Here is a 21,232-nt window from a genome sequence, read left to right as displayed (position 1 = left end):
CCTTAGAGCAACTACACTAGTGCAACGGGTTGGACTAACAATACATCAGTTCCCGTGATCCGAATAAAACTGTATGTGTAACAACTGCACTGCACGCACGTGTCCTCAAGCTGTTGATGACCTATTTTACTGCTCTCAGTCCACTTCTGCGTTGTTTAAACAAGAATTTGCTATGAATCACGGGCCTGAGTGCTGTGATGAAAAGTTTCTAGTCCGACACAGCTGTCTGTGACTACCCTTCACTTTTATGGATTACAAAAGCGTAAGTTCATCATGACTACACACACATTTTACTCAAATATTGGTTTATTTGACTATCCCCTCTCTCTAAATTCACAGTCCACTGTCTTTGCGTTGAAAGTTCTACCACTTGTTCTCCTTACCCTCAGTGTTTGTGCATTCAACAAGGGTTACTAGCGAGGCTAGCAGCCCTTAGCAGTTTGTCCTCCATCCCTTGACTTTTACAAAAGCGACAGTGTTCACCGTCATCAACAAACGCGTTTAGTAGCGCTAATGGCCTCTGCCAAAGTCGCCGCCTCCTGTGTCCTGGCGGAGCGACACTGAGACCTCCGTCTGTAAAGACGTCTCGTAGCGGTAACAACAGTTGTCTGCATTGTGGTGGAAGGAGTCTGGCCGCTCAGACCGGCTGTGACCTTGCTGGAGGTAGCCGTGTCGTGTGCCGTAGCGCAGGGGTACGTCGCCAGCGCGCGGCGTGGCTGGTGTCACCATTCAGCCGCCGCCACGGAGACTACAGAAAGTTTCAGCGTAGAGGAGAAGAACAAGGATGAAACTGATGCCCATTCGCAACCTCGTCAGAAAACAGAACATGAAGTAAACGTTACAATTGGAAAAAAGGAAAAACCTCTGTCCACCACTCAACCTCGAAAGAAGTACAAGTAAAAGGACGAAATAGATCTGAGGCTTTTAAAGGCGTTGGAAAAAATAGAGCCTGAGAAACCAAACTCCCAAATGTCCTTCTACCACAGTCTCTACCACGTACTGAGAAGTTTGATAATAATGAAAGGCTACAGTTTCAAATGGAATTTCTTAGAGTGATTTCCAATATTAAGAATCAGAGGGTTGCGCCTCATCACTATCAAAGTGACACCACACAATCCGTTTCCCACATCCAGCAACAGAGCCAATCAACGCCATACCATCTCCCACAACACACCAATCAACTGCAACCTCAACAACATTTCACTGCTATCACTTCACAGCACTCACAACCACCACATGTCCCACATTACGACCCACCAACGAGTCCCTCAGTTTCAACTCAAAATGCACTATGTACTCCGGTATCCCAGCCAGGGCGAACGCATTCTGAATTCAGAACTGTGCCTTTGTGTCCGTCACAAGTTCTACGTCTCCCAAATTACTACCCACCATCGATTCCCTCAATGTCTACCGTAGATGAACTACCTACTCCATCTTCCCAACCCACAAAGGAAAAAACAAATCCGCAGCCGAACATTATGAGAATTTTCCTGTGAGGGCTGAAGGAGATTTTGAAAGTAGTTCTTCAGTAAACTGGAATTCGTCCACTATAATGGACATCAGTTTCTAATACTATATTGTGTACTAACGTGTGTTTGTTTATTTAAAGTTTTGGTAATGTAGGTATTTTGTATCTTTCTTCGGAATTTTATCAATAAATACCGTTACTTTAAAACTAGTTTTTCGTGTCATCCTGCCTAAACTCTTCAAAAAAGGTGCATAAACCTCCAGCCTCCCTTCTTCTTTCATAATTGGATGAAGCCAAAATAATCGATCATTTCTTCTCCTTTTCATTCGTCTACGTAATAACAATAAACCTATAATTCGCACTCTGTTCATTTCAAACGACACCGTGTGCTTAAAAGCAACAAATACTTCAAATAAAGTAGTAAACTTGTGTGAACTAGTTTGATCATGAACGAGCACTGCCAGTGAAAAAGTGCCTGACTCGTTTAGATGCCCAAGCTCACCGCAAAGCGAATAGCTTGCAACACAGTAAGCTGCTGACCACGGAGATTTTACCGCCGTGTGTGTAAACGCTAGAGTTCTGCGAGCGGCGACGGTCAACTGACCACGGAGGAAAAAAATCCGCCTTGTGGGCAACCGGCCTAAGTCCAGGCCTGCCGCTCGCGCCCACAGGATCAGCTGTTTGACAGGGACTGGTCGTCTCTTGTCCTTGCCGTCTGGAGCCGACCAGTTGCCCCTTGCAACATTTAAATAAAACAGTTGTTACTCCCTTAAAGTTTACTCTTGTTTGTACCAAGTACGATTACCTAACCTACTGTACATTGAAACATATCTACAGACTTCGCCAGAGCTTTACAATTAAACGGCGAATCGTTATTAACAAAAAACAGAACAATCCTCGATTGCTATATAATACGTTCGCTTACTAACGCCGACTTTTAAAATGTCTATTCTCATATGTGAGGCTTTTTTTATACTTTACTAAATGACTTAACACTACAAGCTCATTTGTTTTCTGACTAACAACTGAATAGAAAAAATGCGTCTCGAAAGGTCTTTGCAATATTGAGATGTCCTACCATAACTATCCTATTTCATATTTTAAAAGGTATTCTATTGGCCATCAAGGAACAAATTGTGGAATCACTTAGACAGGTATTTTGGATTGTCAGAAACGGAATTCAATTCATTACTCCACCACCACTGTCTACATCTCCATGTTCTGCTTTGCATGCTTACTATCACATAGGCTATTTGGTCTTAGTTACATCCTAGTTACCAAAACATTCTGAAATCACAATCTGGTGTTACTATAACACTTTCATTTCCAAAACCGATTGGACATTATTTTACTGTTCCTATACTACACACAATAATAAAACAACAGGTGACATATCTGCTCATCCATGAGTATATGACCAGGATAACACTCCATCAGGCAACAAGGAGACAATTACACAGTACAAGAAAAAGAATATATATATATATATATATATATATATATATATATATATATATATATATATGTATGTATGTATGTATGTATATAACCAAAACTAATTGGAACGACACCACTTTGTGTTATTACCACTTGGATCACTCTCACATTACCCAAATCGGACATTTTTGCTCTTTGTTCTCGCTAATTTAGTTCGTTAAGGAAACCATTAGGGAGTTACTCTTAAGATCTCATAGAAAGATTACACCTCCACTTCAGTTATTCCAAATTCTTGTTATACATCTCAATCTATTGTCATCAACATCTCGTCCTCTTTCGTGCCTTTTATTCCCTGTGAACAAAAATCAAGAACAGAAATGGCATATCACATACATCTAGTTTAAAGCTGAGGGTCCACTTAACATTTTCTCAATCTACGAGTACCATCTTTCATTAAATAATTGTCATTCATGACTGTAACCTACACTCCCTCCATGGGCTTCCTCTTTCATTGCTCTGGATGGTTTGCGTCCAGGACCCTTTACTTGCCTCTGATTTTCCTCGCTATGGTCTGTCATACACTCTATAAAGTTCAGCTCACCCTCGGGGTCTCTCCAAGTCATTACAGCCTAAGTCAGTAACACTTTATAGCGCTGCGTCTCTGATCACCACTATAACACAAATGCAACGACACGCTAAGTTCGGTGTCCTTAGCAACCGACAACAGGTCCCGTTGCTCCTTCGGCGCGAGCCATTGCTACACATAAGCGCATCTACGGCGCGTTTCCCCATCATTGTGCATTCCGAAAGGTTTACCTTTCCAATCGAAATTTGTTCTTCTTTCCCTTGCAAGTGATCATCCCTCCTCCAGAGCAAATCACGACCGTAATGTACGAATATCTTCCTTCGACTCTTGTTATTACAATTCATACCTAATAGATGACCAGCCAAGACAGTAAAGAGTACCAAATCCCTTCACACATTATGTTGTAGAGTGCTATTTTTTTACGAAGCTAATCAATTCCCCTGTTTACAAAAGATGGCACTTCTGACCCTAATTTTTACTCCATCCATTTCTTCACATTTGATATGTCATGCAAACCCCTAGGCCTATGAGACCTGACCGTATCTACTTCAATCGCTTTCTCATGAGCGACACGCCTCACCCGAAAAGGTCCTGAACAGACATCAGCCGGCCGCAGTGGCCGTGCGGTTAAAGGCGCTGCAGTCTGGAACCGCAAGACCGCAACGGTCGCAGGTTCGAATCCTGCCTCGGGCATGGATGTTTGTGATGTCCTTAGGTTAGTTAGGTTTAACTAGTTCTAAGTTCTAGGGGACTAATGACCTCAGCAGTTGAGTCCCATAGTGCTCAGAGCCATTTGAACAGACATCGAAAAATTTGTTGGTGCTGCTAGTGAACCGGTGTCTTTTGGACAAACCATGGGTTTTACCGAGATCTGTATCTCCTACTCCAGATTTTGATTGTCTTTTACATCTCCTGCCTTGCACTTACAAGTGGAAATTAAGTGTGGTCCCGGCCAAGTCTGCGAAAACAGTATGGTACCTCCTGCAAATCTCGCTTAATGGTTCCTCTACGTTTGTCGATCTCAAATGTCGCATTTTCTCGCGTATTGCCTCCTCTACTGTTTTCTCAGTGTCCCGATCTAGGCACACTTCGTCATCTTACTCGCCGGTCACGCACCAACGGACGCACATGCCGCTCCTCCTGCTTATCCCTGATCGAAAACAGCATTCGTTTTTGTTTTGTGATCGCGCATCAAAATCTAGAACGGTCTTATAATGTCTTAGAAAATCCAGGCAAAGTACTGCCTCAACTGCTAGTGACGACACTATCAGGAACACGGCTGTAAGGTTGTACGATTGACAAGTAGAATCAATGTACGCCTGCTGCTTCGTCTCTAAGCTTTTATTCCACAGGGCACCACGCACTCTTGTTTTCTGCAACGGAAGCGTCGGCCACCGACTGTTCACACTAGACTTTGCGAACACATCTTCTCCAATCACCGATGCTTCGCTTCCTGAGTCAAGTTGATAGGGATTTGTGATTTCGTTAGTTGTTATGCTGACTGTGGGGCACTTGACTGAGTTTACTACAGCAGTAACATGTCCCGGATGTCTTCGTGTTCTACGCACATTGCTTGGACATCGTAAGTTTCATCATCCTGTGTCGCCGCTGTGCTCGCCCCTATTACTGCTAGTCATGCGTCCCTACTTTCACCAATATTGCTGCCTCGGGAATTATCGTGTGGCTCCAATGACCTCTCGTCCTTTGTATGCAAGACATTACCATTATCAGGCCGGGGCCGATCTTCCCTAAAGCGTCTCCAACCTCTATCATTGCGCCGTGGGCTCCAAGGTCCAGGCCCACACCTGTCATTACCACGAGCGTGATTGTTATTGCGACCAAAGTGAGGCCTCAGATTCTGGTGGCGCCTCTGTCCGTGATTCCCGTCATGATTACCTTCGAACCTAACTACATTTTGCTGCTCAATTACATTTCTTTCAGTGCCTAATTCTTGCAGCAGATTCTGAAAACCACGAACGCCACCCATACCTCTTCCCGCAGTTCTAATATCTTTGCGCCATTTATTCGGAAGTTTAGTCAGAGAAATTCCGTTAAAATCATATGGTGCATCGAGAAACTACTTTTCACAAGCTCTTCGCAAAATTCCACGGGGTGCTTGTATGTACTTTCAGCATAGTTTTCTCGCATCAAGATGCCTAACTTTACCCGTTCTTGTCTGCTCCGCGACCAGAACGCGTTAAGGAAAGCCGTTTTAAAATCCTCGTAAGTTCGACAGTCCTGAAGCATTATTTGCATTCGGGTTGCCACTTTACCTCTCAGGTGACTGCACGCAAATTTTCTTCCGACCACATCTATCCATGAGCGAGGTAACAAGTGCTCAAACTGGTTTAACCACATCGAAGGCGCTATGTCGTGATTTGGGTCTGGGAAAAGAGAGTAATATTGTATGGAGGCAAAGTGTCTCCTGCATTCTTCCTCGTCACTATCGTAATTCGTACCGCTGTTCACAGTGCGTACAGGTTGCGTCGAATTTCCTTCCACAGTACAGAGTGTCTCTTCGAAGTTACGGTATTCCTCCTCTTCTCCACGTCTGCGTTTACTGCTGGTGCTCTGTGCTCCTCGAACCGTGTTACTAATGGTGGCACTGCCCTGTGCACTTTCGTTTTCCCGCAGCTTGTTATGCAAATGAGGTATCAGGTCCCTATTTCGTTTGTTTATGTCTGCTTGCACCCTTTTAAATTGCAGCAGTGACTGCACTTCTTCGCATTCCGTAATTGCGGCTGGCTGCCTCCTGTCCGAGTCTGCCTCATTCGTTAGCGCGATCTTTTCTACCGCACTCGTTAGGGCGCCCACCTGATTGATCATTCTCTCAATTACGTCCACTTGCGCCGTAATCTGCGCACCCTGAGCGGTCACTTGTTCGCTCACACGAACAACAGCCTCTCCTCGCTGCTTGCAGACGTCTACTAGGACCTCCCTTATTTGTGACTCCGAAGAAATGACGATTTATCGCGAGGAAATTTCGTTTTCTAATACTATTACACAATTTTCAACCCTGCCCCTGGCCTCACTGACTTCGGTTTTCACACACTACATCTCCTTTAACATGGAGTCAGCTCGTGTTTGGTTTCCAGCAGCAGCTGTTTCGATCAAAGTTTCTAACGTTTCTAGGCGTTCCTGGTGGTGCCCTAGCTTACGTTCTTGTTCGCCAGATCGCATATTTATTTTGCCTGTTTGCTTGTCCAATTTCCTAGTCATGTCATCTTGCAACTCGTTATTTGAATCGCGCAAAGCTTCCCGAAATACTTTCTCTGAATCGTTCAATTTATCACTTAATGCCTTGTATGAAATGTTCAAGTTATCAAATGCCCTCTTCTGCTCAGTAGCTTGCTGCTTTATGAACTTAAGAATGCTTGCTACAAACGGACTCTTCATGCTCATGGTTCCCGTGCTCGCCAAGACAATTAAAAACGGTTCTCCAGCAGCTTCGCATCTCACCCCCTCGCCAATGCTGGCGTTCTCCAAGGTCGTACCTAGGGGTCCTACCTCGGGTTCCGTTAGGGTCGCGCCTGGCCTACCTGCTTGTGGCCTCCCATGGTCAGCTGACGTAGTTGGTTCACTGACATTGAGGGTTCAATGCAATGCTTTCGGACTCCGCTGCACCCGCCAATGCCTACGCGCTCTCCATACCACCGATTCCAACACTGAGCACGTCCATATCAACTACACTCTTAGCACGCACCCTGGTAATAATCTGACTCATCAAATATCTGTATAGTTATAGCCACTGTTTCCTAGCACTAAACACGAAAAAAAATTGTAATTCCGTAAGTTCAAGTTCAAAAAGAATCCCATCAATTTTACAATAGGACACAACACACACAAAACAACAGAACACAACAGAAATGATGACAACGCTGTATTCAACACAAGCAGAATTGTGCTAAGCTGTACAAGGAAAAAATAATCATTAGCACACTAAAATGTTGATATAACCACTACTTCCTAACTACTGATCAGAAGGACCTGCGACTCGATATCCTGGACAGGATCGTCACGTGCAACGTAACCTTAAAGCACTCGTGGTGGTAAGACTCTACCTAAGTAGCAAGATTACCGCCGCTCTGTCATGTCCTACCGCTCCTGCAAGCTACCATCTGCAGTAAGTGGTTTGCTAAATTCGTGTGGTCCACGAAATTTTTAGTCACTGCGGTTTAATGTCAGGTATTAATAATTTATAGTGGTAGGTTTTAACCAACCGGTAAGAATTCGAACGCAATGGATAATAAAATAGTTTTTTTTAAACACTAAACAAGGCACCTATACAGGGCTTAATAGACAGTACATAGCTTTTATTTGCTATGATGACCAAGAATTCGACTGTGGTACTGACTTCCTCCTATTATTTATGATGGAGGGAGCAAATCATCAGTCGTGGGTACAGATTAATTGATATTTATTCAGTACCGATGGTATTCCAACAACTAGTCGTGTTTCTATTGCAATATACATCATCAGAAGTGGTCTCTCTAGTTAAAAAGGTTCAGTTTCGCCACGTAATTGTGAAATGCAACAGGGGAGTGCAGACCTGGCTTCAATGTAATTTTATACAAACACACAATTATATCTAAACCTATGCTTATGATATTCTGTTGCTATAGGTGACTCAGAACAAGTTCAGTAAAGACACTACAAACAAAACTAGGCCAGGGTGGTAGAGTATTTCGCAAGTCTTCATCAAATCATTGGTCATTAATATCTAATATTTTACCTAGTGACACTAGTTCAAACCATGTATTTTACTTAACGCGCATCGCCAAGAAATCAAATAGTTATGGGGAGCACAAGAAACATGATCACTTCAACGCTATTCAACACATGTGGCCAAGTTTTGCTAGCCAACAGACATCCACAAAAATACGGACACGCAAGATTATTCCTTCCCTATTTTACACTCGCCCATTATAGTATGATTATTCATCGTGTACAATACATTTTCAGACTGAAACTATAGTTTGTCAATCTGGCGGTTGCTCCAACCAACCACATGGCACGGAAGCACTTTCGCAAAGGAAACATAAGGAAAATAAACAAAAATTCCCCAAACTATTACTGTAAATGAAAAAGCAGATAAAGTATATTGAATGAGTGAAATTTCAGTTAAGCACAGATCAATAATATGATGGTGAGCTTACGGGCCATGATGCGTGGTATGACCAAGACACAAAATGAACGTTCTACTGGATTAGAATGAATTATGAAAATATATTTCATTGTGGGGATTAGTGGTAATTTCGCACCTGATTTCAACATCTGGACTTCTTTCCCGAGCAGATTTCAAAGAATCTAATACCTTGGTTAACATTACCAAAACGAGAGCTGCGTCTCCATGTCTGTCCACCACCGCGATCCAGAACAAGAGCTCGACCAGACATCTCTCCTAACCGTTATTCGTTCAAATGGTGGTGGAGGGGATGGTTCGTCAACCTAACAGCGCCAATCCTCTGGCCCTTGCAATCTCTCTGACTTTACTTGCACACCATCTTTGCCAAACTTGTTCACATTATAGGGGTTGGTACTATCCTACCACAGACGACTCTACACATGCAATGCTATGACCTCTGACCAGAGCTTTCTGCTACATCACATACCATATCATTCACACAATCCAAGGTCGCATAAAGGAAAGGGTACAAGGAAACATGGCGCACATGAAATGAAATGAATAAATAAATAAATAAACACCACTTGGTCCATCCTCTTGTTTGTAGTACACGGAATTCACTTCTGAAGAGTCAAAACACTCTGGCTATAGTTTTCCAGTACCGTAATTTATTGGAAAAATATCCCTTACATAACATCTGGAGGTTAGTCCTCTCTTTAGAGGACACGGTGGTAGCACTCGCAAGAAAAACTTATGAGACATGTCCACCATATTTGATTTGCCCACTGAATAATTTCGTATCGTCAGTGATCATGTATTGACAAAGCATTATACATAGTTGTAGGGGGTGTGTGATATGTTGGCATTTGAGCATCAGGTTCATGAAATGTGTGTTTGTGTTCCGACATGTGCAAAGGAAATGACAATCTCCAGTCTTACTGAATGTGTGGATTTGAAGTGGAGTACTGTGATTGCATGGGAAGAGTAGGCCTATCTCAAGTCATAGGAATGGTTACCGATATTTCTATTTCCAGAGACACCGACGACAGCAATGTGTATTCCCGATACTTCACTAATTGACGAGTGTCATTCAACTGAGACCGCAAGGTTAACATTTAGTTGTGAGTACAAGGATAAAATATATAACATTTTGTCCATTATATGTGGACTGTTGAGCTCCGTGGCCGTGGATAATGATATTTCATTGTAAAAATACAGCAACCAGCCACTTTTTAATGCGTTTTATTTATGCCAATATGAATTTCGGGTTTGCACCCATCTTCGGCTGGCAAATTACATGGATCTTCAGTTACTACAGTAGTACAATCTCGACAGCAGTTTGGATGCTGCCGCAGGGCTGTGCAAAAGCAACGATTCCAATCATTTACTTCAATTTCACGAGTTTAAAGTTACGCACTATCAGTTGTTCATTTTACTTACATTCTCCTCCCCTTGTTTTTTCTTGGCTTTTCTTCTTTTTGCAACAACACAAACCCTTTTTACCACGTATTTTACACAGGCGCACTGCGTTATACGCCATGTTGTCGACCGACTGTTTTTGTTTACATACAGACGGTTTATCTATGGACAGAGTTATATTTTTCGAAAGTGTTGAGGTTATAAGAAAAGCTACTGTTTTCTAAACATTGACTTGGGTGACAGAAGTATTCTAAGTACAATGTATACAATTTTTTTTTTTGTAGTATTGAAGATAATAAACTAACATAACACATTTATACAACGCAGTAATTCATACATTTACAATATAACAAAGGTAGAATTAAGATTTTTATGTTTTATACTATTACATGCATTTGGTTAGGTTTATATTAGATTATGTTATTTCTTGATTGTGCTTAGTGAGTGGTTTGATAAGTAGAGTGTGGAAGTTTTTAAGAAATATTCGGTTTGGTAGCTCTGTTTGGTCGTTAATTATGTCAGAAGGGGATGCATGTTTATGTGAATAAATTTCGATTTCTTCTAGGAGGTTCATTCTTTTTCCTTTGTTGGCTAGGTGGAGAACTTGTAGGTTGTGGGATATGTCTGTTACTTGATGTTATTCTTCTGCTACATGTTGGGCGAATGTGGATTTATTTAAGTTTTTCAAACGAAGAGCATCCATGTGATCTCGAAACCGTATGCTGAAGTTTCTCCCTGTTTGGCCTATGTATGTTTTTGGACATGAGTTGCAGTTAAGTTTGTATATTCCTGATTGATTGTACGGTTTGGTATTATTTTTAATGTTATGGATAGCTTTGTCCTTTATTTTGTTATTTGTATAGTAGCTGATTTTGATATCTGTTCCTTGGAACAGCTTTGCTATTTTATATGACAGCTTTCCTACAAATGGCAAGCTTACATATTTTTCTTTTGGCTGTGTTGTGGCATTCTTCAATGTTGTTTTGTTATTGTATTTGTTTATGTGGGGATTTATCTTAGAGTTTAGTTCATCTATTAATTTTGGATTGTAACCATTATTGTAAGCAATTGCTTTGATGGTGTTTAGTTCTTGTATTTGATCAGCTGGTTCTAGTGGTATTTTGTGCATTCTGTTTAGCATTGCTCTGTATGAAGCCGTCTTATGTTTATCCAGGTGGCAGGATGATTTATTAATTGTGTTATCTGTGTATGTTGGTTTCCTGTATACTTGAAATTTGTGTTTGTTGTTGGAGCTACTTATGCAGAGATCCAGAAAATTTAAACCTGCTTCTGTCTGGAGTTCTACAGTGAAGATGATGTTCTGATGCATTTTATTCATTTCTTTTGCAAGGTTATCAATTTCTTCTGCTGTGCCATCAAATTGGATTATTACATCATCAACATACCTTTTGTAATAAATGATCTTGTTTACTATCTGGGGGTTTTCTTTAAAAAATATACATTCTAAGTTATTGATGAAAATATCTGCAAGCAAACTGGCAAGTCAGCTACCCATAGCCAGGCCCTCTTTCTGCTGGTACATTTTGTTATTAAAAGAAAAATAGTTGTGTGATAGTACAAGTGTTAATAGATCAATGAATTCATATATTTCTGGTAATGCCAAATTTTTATGTTTAAGTAAATGGTTTTTAATTATTTCTATTGTTTCTTTGACCAGTATGTTTGTGTAGAGGTTTGTGATGTCAAGTGATGCAAACCTAGCAGTATCAGAAATCTGAATTTCCTTTAGACAATTAATAAGTTCATAACTGTTCTTTACTGAGTATGTCTCTTCAACTTTGAATGTGTTGCTAAGGATCTCATTCAGTTTCTTGCTGATTTTATAAGTTGGGCTGCTCCAAGAAATAACAATTGGACGTATGGGACAGTTAACTTTATGGGTCTTGGGTTGTGCTCGTAGACGTGGTGCCTAAGGGTTCATAACAGTGCATTCATGTGTATCTTTTGCATTTAAGAGGAAATCACTTTTTTTCGTCATATTTTTAAGTTTGTTCTGTATCTTAAGAGTGGGATCAGACTGAATATCTACTATATTATTGTTACTGAAAAATTCAATGGTTTTTCTTACATATTCACTTTCATACATTACAACAATAGCATTGCTTTTATCTGCTTTTACTACTAAAGCTTTATTGTCACTTAGTTTCTTATTAACACATTTAAGTATTGTAGTATCATGGTGCTTTGTACTATTATTATTATTTGCTTTCGCCATTTGTTTGGTGATAAAATTGTTAACTTTGTGGCCTATGGCAATCTGATCATTCTGAGTTAGTTTTGCAGTATCACAGGCTATTTTGGTGCCTACTATTAATTCTTTAATATTATTTCCAGTCAGAGGTGGGGTGATATTATGTTGAAGCCCTTTATTCAGCAAACTTACTTCTTTATCACTGAAGATGATGTTTGTTGAATTTACTAGACATTTGGAGAACTTATGCTTAGTGGAATGTACATTGTCATTCACCTTGGGAATTTGTGACATAAGCTTTTTCAACTTATTGTTATGCCTACATCTTACTGTATGCTGTTCTTTCATAGCTATTATACTGACAAAATCTAATGCATGGTTGAATTGTGTGGGAGTAAGTTGTTTACCTAGCTCTAAATGTAATCTATATAACTGGTGCTTTAAAAACTGCTTCTTTCTGTGTTGGTTTCGGATTTCAGATTGGAGCCATATAATTTCACTTCTTTCTTTAGCTATTTTCGCTGCTTTGCTTTGACTGTTGATGTTCAATTTCACGTATTTTGGAGTTACATTCGCACTTAAACACTTTTTATTGAGCTTGATACTAAGAATTGTTCTTTCTAACTTAATTTTGTACTTTCTGAGGTCATGTAAAGCTCTTAGTACCTGGCTAGGTAGTGTCAGTAACAATTTGTCCATTATATTTGGACTGTTGAGCTCTGTGGCCGTTAATTCTCGGAGCAGCCCAACTTATAAAATCAGCAAGAAACTGAATGAGATCCTTAGCAACACATTCAAATTTGAAGAGACATACTCAGTAAAGAGCAGTTATGAACTTATTAATTGTCTAAAGGAAATTCAGATTCCTGATACTGCTAGGTTTGCATCACTTGACATCACAAACCTCTACACAAACATACCGGTCAAAGAAACAATAGAAATAATTAAAAACCATTTACTTAAACATAAAAATTTGGCATTACCAGAAATATATGAATTCATTGATCTATTAACACTAGTACTATCACACAACTATTTTTCTTTTAATAACAAAATGTACCAGCAGAAAGAGGGCCTGGCTAAGGGTAGCTGCCTTGCCAGTTTGCTTGCAGATATTTTCATCAATAACTTAGAATGTATATTTTTTAAAGAAAACCCCCAGATAGTAAACAAGATAATTTATTACAAAAGGTATGTTGATGATATAATAATCCTATTTGATGGCACAGCAGAAGAAATTGATAACCTTGCAAAAGAAATGAATAAAATGCATCAGAACATCATCTTCACTGTAGAACACCAGACAGAAGCAGGTTTAAATTTTCTGGATCTCTGCATAAGTAGCTCCAACAACAAACACAAATTTCAAGCATACAGGAAACCAACATACACAGATAACACAATTAATAAATCATCCTGACACCCGGATAAACATAAGACGGCTTCATACAGAGCAATGCTAAACAGAATGCACAAAATACCACTAGAACCAGCTGATCAAATACAAGAACTAAACACCATCAAAGCAATTGCTTACAATAATGGTTACAATCCAAAATTAATAGATGAACTAAACTCTAAGATAAATCCCCACATAAAAAAATACAATAACAAAACAACATTAAAGAATGCCACAACACAGCCAAAAGAAAATTATGTAAGCTTGCCATTTGTAGGAAAGCTGTCATATAAAATAGCAAAGCTGTTCCGAGGAACAGATATCAAAATCAGCTACTATACAAATAACAAAATAAAGGACAAAGCTATCCATAACATTAAAAATAATACCAAACCGTACAATCAATCAGGAATATACAAACTTAACTGCAACTCATGTCCAAAAACATACATAGGCCAAACAGGGAGAAACTTCAGCATACAGTTTCGAGAACACATGGATGCTCTTCGTTTAAAAAACTTAAATAAATCCACATTCGCCCAACATGTAGCAGAAGAAGAACATCAAGTAACAGACATATCCCATAACCTACAAGTTCTCCACCTAGCCAACAAAAGAAAAAGAATGAACCTCCTAGAAGAAATCGAAATTTATTCACATAAACATGCATCCCCTTCTGACATACTTAACGACCAAACAGAGCTACCAAACCGAATATTTCTTAAAAACTTCCACACTCTACTTATCAAACCACTCACTAAGCACAATCAAGAAATAACATAATCTAATATAAACCTAACCAAATGCATGTAATAGTATAAAACATAAAAATCTTAATTCTACCTTTGTTATATTGTAAATGTATGAATTACTGCGTTGTATAAATGTGTTATGTTAGTTTATTATCTTCAATACTCCAAAAAAAAAAAATTGTATACATTGTACTTAGAATACTTCTGTCACCCAAGTCAATGTTTAGAAAACAGTAGCTTTTCTTGTAACATCAACACTTTCGAAAAATATAACTCTATCCATAGATAAACCGTTTGTATGTAAACAAAAACAGTCAGTCGACAACATGGCGGATAACGCAGTGCGCCTGTGTAAAATACGTGTCAAAAAGGGTTTGTGTTGTTGCAAGAAAGAAGAAAACCCAAGAAAAAACAAGGAGAGAAGAATTTAAGTAAAATGAACAACTGATAGTGCGTAACTTTAAACTCGTGAAATTGAAGTAAATGATTGGAATCGTTGCTTTTGCACAGGCCTTCTGCAGCATCCAAACTGCTGTCGAAATAGTACTACTGTAGTAACTGAAGATCCATGTAATTTGCCAGCTGAAGATGGGTGCAAACCCGAAATTCATATTGGCATAAATAAAACGCATTAAAAAGTGGCTGGTTGCTGTATTTTTACAATGAAATATTATGATAAAATATATGTCAATGAATTTGTAGGATCATTATGTCTTTGCGTGCTTGGCCTGTGCGGGAATGGTTCACGTTTCTCGTTAATGGCAGCAGTCGTTCGAATGCAAAGGCCTGTTAGAATGCAGGAATATATCTGAGTTAGCTTTGACGTCCTTTAGAGGACAGAATAATGAACTACTAGTTAGTATGTGCTGGGCCGCTTTCGCGATCGCTTGTGAAGTTGAGAAGATTGAATGTGGAGGTGTGTTTCAGTTGGACAATGTAAATTGTTCAATTGACTGTTCAGCATATTTCGCACCTGTATGTAGTTGAGAGATGATCGGTTGTAGTGTGTGCATCTAACAGGTGTAAGAGACTTTCGCTTGTTTCCTAAACATGAGAAACACCTTAGTTGACTTAGTATGATTTGGAATCTGGTACATCACCAACATGGGTATTCATGAGCGAAAATAGCATTGTATTATATTTTTTTCGAGTACTCACGAAAAGGTCTTCGCAGACAGCATAAGTGCTAAAGTTTCGGGTTTGTAGAGAAATAATTTCCAGGTTGTCCTCCATGGGTTGGGTGCACGCAACGACTGTGGCTATATTGGGTTAGATAGAGCAGTGGTTGAACTGTGTAAGCATTCATTTGAGCACGAACAACTGCTGCAATTCCGCACTGCATTGGTAATGACCTGAAACAGGTCCAAACCTGATCTGCGCTGTGGCTATAAATGTCATATTAAAGCAACCTAATTTTATGACTGATAGCTGCTCTATCCAACCCAATAATTTCCTGTCTATATCTTCGGAATTATGTTGCTTGACCGATCGGTAGGCTACTGCTGTGTGCTTGATATCGAGAAGTACCGCGAAAACGCTATAATATTATGGCAGACAATGCGAAAGAACATGTGTTCGTGTAATGGCCGAGTCTGGAGATGGATGTAGAAATGCATGCAAGTCTGGACCAGAAACAGTAACGCATTTGTACAGAGGGTATGCCTGCCCAAATTTGTAGAGCATTTCTGAGAGTGACTTCGGTTTGCTGAGGGTGCTGTGGCCACTGTAGTGCGTGGATGCCCTAGAGCCGCTAGTATACGTACTGTGCTGTCTGTCTTTGCCATATTTGTATGAATGATGGAAAAGGGACGATTTTGTATGTTACTACATCGACATGGTACACAGTAATGTAATGCTGGGGGTGAGTTTGGTTTCACGCTTTAATGTTCGAGCTCCTCTCGTCAGTGGAAGAGTGGTGTAATTGAGTAAGAGTCTTTCTATATTTGACGATATGTAGGGACACTTTGCAGGGTTTAATTGTCCGTGCAATATGCCTATCTTCTTAAAATAGTTTTTTTCGTGCTGACAGAAAAGGTGGATGGTGCTTCCACACTGGTCCCATCAATAATTCAGAGAGTAAATTCGGTACAAGCATATCATAATTTAGATTAAATCATAAAATAGATTAAATCACAAGACATTCTTTTGTGCTGGGATATAGGAGTCTCTACATAGTGGAGGGAACGTTTGTGTGAGTTGAAAGCAGGAAGGGTAACATGTGATGGACGGGGTATCACATTAGGCCTTCATGGAAGAGACATCAAGGAAGCGAGTGTTAACTATTTCTGGGATACTATACAGTTTCCTTGAGGTTCACTCAGTTCTGATTTTACATAGCAATTGACCTTTCTTCACTGCCAAAATCCAAACTTGGCGTCAGTTCTTAGGAAGACATGGTAGTCAGGTGACTTACATTAGTGGAGGTAGCCCAAATGACCTGTCCTCTGGCGATTTTCCTAGGTTAGTAGAGATAACCATAGTATAATGCATTATCTTGTAGGAATTTGAACTTCCCACCGTATTTCTGAGGGAGGGAAGGGGAGGGATGTTGCCCATGTGACCTATCTTCCCACAAAAATCCGCCATCTTGGATGATGTCACAACCACCATCTTCGATAACATTATTTGCAGTTGCCAAGTCTACACACTGCCGTCTTGGATGACGACATCGCCGCCATCTTGTAAAGAATGGAAAGTGATGCAGAAACGCCTTGCCCCAATACTTACCACCTCTTCTTTTCTTTGGCTAAAGGGAAATCACTAAACCTTACGGAGTGACAGTAGCTCTTCTGAGTAGAGGCTACTGAATTTGCTAAACACTCGGTCTTTCAAGATTTAACAGCACAGGAAGGAGAACAGCTGATGTTAGAGCTGTGTGGGATTTGAAGCTACGCGGCTTTGGACGTGTTCAGATAGAAGTCTTTTGTAAAGATCGTCCAGTCTTTCAAACATGAAGGGTTACCACCAACATCGAATGCAGGAGCCCACCGTGATGTGCAATCTTGGCAGGGGAAGAAAACTAATCCATACTTTTGAGACTGGGAAAGAAACTAATCAGGCTTGTTTCCCCTGACGATGATGGAAGATGTTGCACCACACACACTTCTGAAGATGATCTGCTGTGCATGCAAAACAAGAGGCACAGCAGTACGTGGGTGGTGAAAATTGGAACTGAACAGCTCCTCAACGTGCATACACTGTGTGGTTTATCTTGCGAGAACGCCCCAGAAATTGAGTTCGACGATGAGGAAGAGATCGAAGATGTGTTCCATGATGAGGAAGTTGGTTACGATGCCGCAATGGAGCCTGAAGATTGGATGCTGGAAACTGGAAAACTAGATGCTTTTCTAACATACAATTTCATGGTCTACAATTTCGATAACTCGATATTTTTCATCTGGAGAAGTTGTTGATGAGTACAGGCGTTGGAACCGACTTCTTAGCCATCTTGGTAAAAATTAACGAACTCAATAGGATGTATAACTTCCGAGTAATAAGGGACAACATAAAAAGTGGTCACGAGGTTTCTGAAGGCCGAGAGCTTGGATTACACGCACTATCAGCTACATGCTCAAGATAAAAAAATGAAATCTTCTTCCTCGTTTCGCAAAAGTACCGTGATACTGGAATAGTAGTATCTTTCTATGGAAAGTTTGACCTTGCCGGATAAAACTATTTTTTAATGGAACAGCACGCACCTCGTTGACTGTGCAGATTACAGCAGAGTGTACATAGGTGCACCCGCGAACGTCAATAATGATTAAAAACGAGAAACGCTGGCACAAAGAACGAACGAACCACTTCCTTTGCTGTACCGACACTGCGTGTAACTTGTTCGTTGTTGCTCAGAGCGCCGATGTTTGCTGTTCACAAACGTGGAACTGCGTTGCACTGAACCTCTTTCCTTTGTTTTGCTCTGCGTAACACCATTGTCAGGGTTCTAAAATCTTAGTGCGGAAAGTAGCGGCCTTGTAGAATCGTGAACAACTAGTGACAATGTGATACAGTAGTACTGTATAATGTTTTCCGCTATATACAACGAATTATTAACTATACGTTAAAATTTGCATTCCGTTTTCGCTTTAGGCACTTGCCGTTTTATACAAAAAATTAGCATAAAAACGTATTGAATGCGTCGGGACTGAAATACCAATACGGTTTGCACAGATATCCGAACTACACACGCTCTGGTTTGATCAACTTTTAATATATATATAACAAATACGTTAGCAATCATTCCATGAAGATAAGATGCAGTGCCTCTGCTCTTGTAGCCCTACACTTTATACCCTAAGACATCAACGCTGGCCGTCTCATTCACAAAGTAGTCCAAGCAAAGGAGTTAGTAAGAAGAATGAGCAAGGAGTTAATAATAAAAATCAGGAATTGTAGGGAAACTGTGAGTGTAATCTTCTAGTCTTTTCAGCCATGTCAGTTGGTTACTTATTCACAAACTGCCGGGTAAATGCTTAAATTTCGTTACCATTTTACCCTCATGCCATGTATTTGGTGTCCTGGTCATTACATAGGCGTCTTATGGCACAACAAGGCGATGTTTTCGTCTCGTATACGCTTCACCCTCTTTAATTTCATGATAGCTTGGTTACTCGCTCTACTGGACAACAAGTCGCCATTTTCTTTGAGGTTGTTACTACTAACTTCGATGTGCACAGATTCTTTTGTTACCCTGTCTGGCATTATACCTCGCGGTACACGACAGCCTATTTTAATGGGAAGAGATGCTTTATTTAGTCGCAAACACTAGCCAGCGGACGCCCTAGGCAGCGGCTAATATAAGGACATATTCGTGTTGGCAGCTGATATCAGCTTGGCAGGAGCATGTGGAGGGCCAGTTTCATACTGTGTTCCACAGATGGCGTTGTCTCTGACTTCCACCGGCCACTAAGGTGACCGCGTGGCCAGGAAAACTCGTCCGTTGGGCAGCGTAATGCATCTCATTTCTCATGGCCGCTGTTCCCGTTCAGTGCAAAATTAAAGCTTACCCAAAATTAAGACAGATTGACCCATATGTGTCACTGAAGAGCCAGTAGGCGCATTTGAAGCAGAAAAGTTGATCGATTACGCATGAGAAGTCATCCCTTCGATGTCCACATTAGTTTATAACTTATTGTATGTCAAATGTTACTCATAGAAATAATTTCTGAATTGTAAAAGTGAATATTATAGCAACGTGTTATCCGATTGTAACAAACGTGGTGCCTCTGAGTAGTACATCTCGTACAACTGTATCGGACTGTGATAGTGCATTTACTGAGTCACGTATTTAAAAGGGAGGACGAAAAGTTGATTTCGCGCGATTAAAAACATCTTTTCCCACTAAATAAATAGACAAACATAAAAAGTATCGGCAGAACTGTAATCTTAAGATACACACGAAATTATTTAACAAATATTTTAGATTGTTTGTTAATATTGACACTTGTAAGTCCGAAAATGGAGGAAAACCTTAGAAATTACTGTATGGCAGACAAAAGAAACTGATAACACAGTAACATTTCTCGGAAAATTTCGGTGTGATTTCATGTATCACATGTGCATCAGAGGGTGAAATTAAGAATTTCATCAATTTTCGTGTTCAGTAGGTTAACTGACTTCAGTGGTGCTTGACAGTGATTTCCGGGGTGAACAGCGGCTGTTTGTAGGGGGATCTAGATTCGGACGCAGTTGGAGACGGTCAGGGTGTGTTAGAGTGTGTTAGGAGAAAATTTTATCTGATGAGCAATGAAATACCATTAGTTCACGTTTGTAAATTATTCAGACTTCCTACTTTCGGACATAGGTATTTTTCGGCATCTGATGAACTTTTTACTTTTCGGGTTATGTGTGATACAAGCCGCAATTACGAGGTTTCTGTGTGCAGCCATTGTGGAATTTATAGTTTGAAATACTGTGGAACTTTTACGGTTTTCTAAAGATAACTCACGCAATTAACCTTGGTTTATTCGATAGCCTCGACTATCTTAAGAAACTATGTCACGCTCTGAAATTCATTTACTGTGAACTGTGCGTTTCCATTTTTTCTATGTTCCTATTGGAAATAAACCCGAAGTTGTGAAACTTTAAAAATTACGCGAGTGCGTACGTGAGTTTTACATACCAAATCCTGCCTGCATTTATAGTAAATACTTTTGTGGAACATTGGGTACACTGAGACGAATGTGAGGCAGAAAACTTGTAAGTCCAACCAAATTTACGTTGGCCCATTAAAGTGTTTGTGCTGTCTAATGTGCGGATAAGCACAGGAGCACGTGGGGGCTGGGAGCCGATATAAAACTTGTTAACGGCTTAGAACTTTGATTTTCGGCGAGTTGAAGAGAGAGATTGTAATTTATTTTTTCATCCACACCACATGCACATTTCCATGGAACCCGATCGGTCGCACTCGTGATGGTGGAGGCCTCGTCAAATGCCTTCTTAGTTCCAGATTGCAAGCCATAATTAGCTACCGCTAATTTCTCTAACTAGTTTATGGCACTTCTTATATTAAATGTGACGATATTATGTTGTAGACATCCTATACTTGACGTAATGTGGACATCCTATACTTGACGTAACGGTGTCTACCGTCATGTGGTACTGTGAAAATGAGTGGAGCATGAGTTTTATAATATTTTCGCATGCCTCATGTGTTGTTGTATTTTACCACAGGACTCACAGGCTGACTTTATGTTACTCTTTTCAGAAGAATGTTAATTTCACTGTCAGTGAACGACAGAATGGCGGAAACACGAGCTCTTCACTGTTCCTATCGGCGGTTTTCCCCCGAAATTACTTGCGATAGTTTGATTGTTGGGTCGCTCGGCCGAGAGCTCA

The sequence above is a fragment of the Schistocerca piceifrons genome, chromosome 6 (genome assembly GCF_021461385.2).
Source record: "Schistocerca piceifrons isolate TAMUIC-IGC-003096 chromosome 6, iqSchPice1.1, whole genome shotgun sequence".
NCBI classification, from domain to species: Eukaryota; Metazoa; Arthropoda; class Insecta; order Orthoptera; family Acrididae; genus Schistocerca; species Schistocerca piceifrons.
This window is presented reverse-complemented; position numbering follows the sequence as displayed.